This window comes from Chiloscyllium punctatum, chromosome 33 (assembly GCF_047496795.1).
Source record: "Chiloscyllium punctatum isolate Juve2018m chromosome 33, sChiPun1.3, whole genome shotgun sequence".
Taxonomy (NCBI): Eukaryota; Metazoa; Chordata; class Chondrichthyes; order Orectolobiformes; family Hemiscylliidae; genus Chiloscyllium; species Chiloscyllium punctatum.
In genome coordinates, this window is record NC_092771.1 from 64,087,111 (window position 1) to 64,092,208 (window position 5,098).

General features: G+C 43.4%; 1 non-coding gene across 1 annotated transcript; it reads left to right on the forward strand.

The window, feature by feature from the left end:
- The first annotated feature begins 297 nt into the window (after positions 1-297).
- Positions 298-379, forward strand: trnas-acu (transfer RNA serine (anticodon ACU)). Its single transcript has one exon. It is a non-coding gene; the product is annotated as a tRNA-Ser (tRNA).
- Positions 380-5,098: the final 4,719 nt, after the last annotated feature.

Genomic DNA, 5,098 nt, shown 5'->3' on the forward strand with positions numbered 1-5,098 from the left:
AACTCTTTATTGAAAGAACACTTCCTGCTGTCTCGGGTTCTTCATTCCGTTGACTTCAAATCTTCACAGAATTCAACAGACCTTGTTACATAGTCATTTCCTCATTTTTGTTCAGATCACTGTGTGCATCGTGTGACAGTGGGAGTGCACTTTCCCCACAACCCAGGGGTCAGACCATAGTCTTGGAACCGTACTGTGTTATTTCTCATTTCACCAACACCAGGGAGAAATATCTGCTGCTCTGCCTAATTTACGCAATTCAATTATTCATAAGGTAATAGCTTTTCCTGCAGCGGTGACGAGGTGGCTGAGAGGTTAAGGCGATGGATTACTAATCCGTTGTGTTCTGCACGCGTGGGTTTGAATCCCACTCTCGTCGCTGTTATCAACGGCATTTCCATGGTGTTGTTTTCAGATGATCACAGCTATCGTGTTGGAGTTAGAGCTCCAATCGTCAGTTCGTATGCATCGACGCTATTACAAAATTTCAAAGAATAGTTTAAGCCTGTTGACTGAAATGTTGGTTGCATTGGGATAACGAAAAAGAGCGCGGTTTTATTTTTGAAGTCAAGTTGCTGTGAACGTTTTTTTGTATGAAAGACATCCAGGAAAATCAAATAACGAGAGCTGTGAAATGCATGTCTATGCAAAGGGATTCTTAATGAATGTTTTGTCAGATGAAATCTGGAGGAGGTTGAGTAGAAGTAATTCATCCTGGTGAAAAGAGCACAGCGAGACAGCACAAAATAATGGAGATATTTCAAAGTGGCCGAGCGTGGATGTAGGGGTACTGAGAACTGGCTGTAAATGCACAGTGGAGAATTGCCAATGTGGGTGCCGTGCATGGGCACGGAGAGATTTACACATTGGTCTCGTCCTCGCCCCTTGCTTTCGCCATTGATGAATGCTGGACATAAGGCACAGATAAACACAAGATGTGGGAAGCAAGCTCCCTCTCGTTATGCACACACTGGATGCATCACATTGATCTATGAACAACTGGAGAAATCAGCATGTTACCGATAGGGAGTTAAACTAAACTGTGGACCAATAACTGCAGATTCATGCAACATAAACATGAAAAATAATTTAAAATGTAGGGTGTAGGTTTGCTTGCTGAGCTGTAGGTTTGATATCCAGACGTTTCATTACCTGGCTAGGTAACATCATCATCAGTGGCGACCTCCAAGTGAAGCGAAGCTGTTGTCTCCTGCTTTCTATTTATATCTTTCTCCTCGATGGGGTTTCTGTGGTTTGTGTTGATGTAATTTCCTTTTCGTTTTCTGAGTGGTTGATCGGTGGTATCTCGATCTGTGTGTTTGTTTTGGCATTGTGGTTGGAGTGCCAGGCCTCTATGAATTCTCTGGCGTGCCTTTACTTAGCCTGTCCCAGGATAGATGTGTTTTTGCAGTCGAAATGGTGGTATTTTTAATCCGTGTGTAGGGCTACGAGGGAGAGAAGATCGTGTCTTTTTGTGGCGAGCTGGTGTTCGTATATCCTCGTGGCTAACTTTCTTCCTGTTGTCTTACGTAGTGTTTGTGGCAGTCCTTGCATGGAATTTTGTAGATGACGTTGGTTTTGTCTATGGGTTGTTCTGGGTCTTTTAAGTTTGTTAGTTTTTGTTTGAGAGTGTACGTGGGTTTGTCTGCTACTAGGATTCCGAGGGGACTTAGTAGTATGGCTGTCATGTCTGAAACTTCTTTGATGTATGGTAAGGTGGTTATGGTGTTTGGCTGTGTTTGGTCTGCTTGTCGTGGTTTGTTCTTGAGGAATCTGCAGACTGTACTTTTTGAGTATCTGTTCTTCTCGAATACGTTGTATAGGTGGTTCTCCTCTGTTTTCCGAAGTTCGTCTGTGCTGCAATGTGTGGTGGCTCGTTGGAATACTGTTCTGATGCAGCTTCGTTTGTGTGTGTGTTGGGTTGGTTGCTGGTGTAGTTAAGTATTTGGTCAGTGTTTGTCGGTTTTCTGTATGCGCAGGTTTGTAGTTTTCCGTTGTCCTTTCTTTCTCCTGTGACATTCAGGAATGCGAGTTTGTTGTCGGTTTCTTCCTCCTTGGTGAACTTTATGCCTGTGAGTGTGTTGTTGATGATGTTAAATGTCTTTACTATCTTGTTTCGTTTTGTGATGACAAAGGTGTCATCTGCGTAGCGGACCTAGATTTTGGTTTGATTGTTGGTAGGGCTGTTTGTTCTAGTCTTTGCATGACCGCTTCTGCGATGAATCCTGATAGCGGAGATCCCATTCGTGCGCCGTTTGTTTGTTTGTAGACAATGTTGTTGAAAGTGAAGTGGGTAGTGAGGCACAGGTCCACTAGCTTCATGATGTTTTCGTTGGTAATGTGATTGATGGTGGTTCGTGTGTGTGATGGTCGCTTCTATGAGTGTGGTAAGTGTTTCCTTTGCCAGGTCGATCTTGATGAAGGTGAACAGTGCTGTTATGTCGAATGAGATCATTGCTACCCCATCCTCTACTTTGGTGTTTTTGATGATTTTTAGGAATTCCTGTGTGGAGAGGATGGAGTGCTGTGACTCTTCTATGAGGTATTACAGTCTTGCGTGTCGTTCTTTGTCCAGTCTGTAAGTTGGTGTTCCGGGTAATGAGACTATGGGCCTGAGGGGGCTCCTGGTTTATGAATTTTTGGTAGTCCGGTTCGACTTGGCCAACACATTGATCCTGGAACAGTCAAAGTAAAGACATGCCAGAGAATTCCCAGAGGCCTGGCACTCCAACCACAATGCCATAAACAAACACATAGATCTAAATGCCATCTATCATCTTTCATCTCCGCAGAAAACAAACCGAAAATGACATCACCACCAGGAACCCCATCGAGGAGAAAGATAGAAATCGAAAGCAAGAGACAACAGCTTCGCCTCACTTGGAGGTCGCCCACTGATGATGTGACCTCGCCAGGTAATGAAACGTCTGGATATCAAACCTACAGCTCAGCGAGCAAACCTACACCCTCAACCTCAACCTGAGCTGCAAACCTTCACAAACCTTGTGATTTAAAGTGTCTTTATACGCATATCATTCATAGACTTTTCGTTATTGTACCCGTCTGGTTGAAAGAAGAAGACACCACATTTCAAGATGGATGACAACGTTACCAATTTTGTTTTGAAATTGAGATCTATTTGATCATTTTACATAGTGAACAAGTTAATTTTAAATAATGCAAACCACATTCTCTCACCTGCAATAAAAGTGTAATTTCAATATAAACATTGTCCTTGCTAAGTCGCTGTTACGCAACATTATCTTCCTTCGGATTGACTGCAGTATGCACATGCTCAGTAAGGTTTAAGAAAGAATGACTTTTGGAAACAATGATTCGGTAGTGACTAAAAATAAGATTAGGTTCTCATGATGCGGATATTCCACCAATGGCTCCAGTGGTGGAAATGTTCAGTGGGCAGTATTTCTATGATGGTATAGACGTATGTGAGCTGCCAGGGATGGGAGCTCCCACTTCATCTGGAGCAGCGTCTTTTGACGTGGACCAGGGAGCATTGTGGCATCAGTCTGGAATTCCAACCACACCTGGAGCAGCTTCTGTTGACATGGAGTAGCAGGGAGCATTTGCACATCCGAATGCAAGATCTAACCTCATTTGGAGCAGCTTCAGTTGGCATGGAGCAGGCAGCTTTGCGAGATCCATCTGGGAGCTCCACTCTCACCTGGAGCAGCTTTTAATGACATGTAGCAGCAGGGAGCATTGGGACATCAGAGTCATAGATTCAACCTCAACTGGACCACTTCTATTGACATGGAGGAGGGAACATTGGGACATCAGACTGGGAGCTCCAATCTCACAAGCACCAGCGTTTAATGACATGTAGCAGCTGGGAGCATTGGGACATCAGAGTGGTAGGTCTAACCTGAGCTGCACCACTTCTACTGACATGGAGCAGGGAGCATTGTGACATCAGACTGGGAGCTCCAACTTCAAGTCGAGCCGCTTCTATTGACATGGAGCAGCAAGGAGCATGGTAACGTCAGGTTGGGAGCTCCAACATCACCTGGAGCAGCTGGTATTTACATGGAAGAGGAGGGAGGATTGGGACATTAGGCTGGGGGAAAGGATATTCAACTATTTTAATCTAAAGTAAAATATGTTTCAACAGCTCAGATGTTAATTGATTTATGAAGAAACTTTCCCTGGAAAATAATTAATTATTTAGATAGTGAAGACAAGTCCTGCAAATATTCAACTCAGGAAAACGTATTGGTATAGAGAGAAATGCGAGTGATGTTTCATGTCTTTGTCTTTTCTTTTCTGGCCGACTCTGCACTGGATTACATCAGCGGAAGGACGTTTTCACTCATTTCCTGCAAATACGGACAGGTCATTAACGTAATCTAATGCTGAAAATTAATGGGAATATGCGATGTTATGATTAGGCTGGAGTTTACCTCAAATTATGGTGAAAACGCAGCAAAGTCAGTTGCAATTTCCAAGATCAGCAGGGACCTCATTGATTGGCCGATCAGATTGTCAATGGTCGTTTTTTTGAGGACAATTTGAAGTGAATCAATGATGGTGATTATCTTTGTTCTTTGTTCACATTGTGACTGTTACTGCTATTGCTCATGTCCTTGTTAACACCACAACTCTGCAGCGTGCAAACTCTCAGCTGTGCATCTGGCCAGTGGTACAACCATTTGTATAGCTAGCTACGGATCAGGTGGTTGTAGGTTCGAAATTACTTTGCGCAAGCACATTATGGAGATTCATCACACATCTAACCGAATCATTTTTATTATGCTGAGGTGGGTACTATTTGAAATTTTCATCTCCACGAACGAAAATTCTTTCACTGTCTTCGACCAGTTAAACATTGCCAAGAGCTATCAGAGTAAAAATCACACATCACCAGATTGTATTGAACAGACGGATTTGGAAGCACCAGTGTTCCATGAAGTGCTTCTTCATCAGGTGTTTGTCAACTGTTGGAATCTAAAATGGCTTTGTGTGATTATTAAATGTATCCACCCCAGTCCAACACCAACACCTCCACGTCATGGGTACCGTCGACACCACGAACGGTCGGTTAAAGTCCAGGTGATCTTCCAAAAGATGGCGCATATTGACG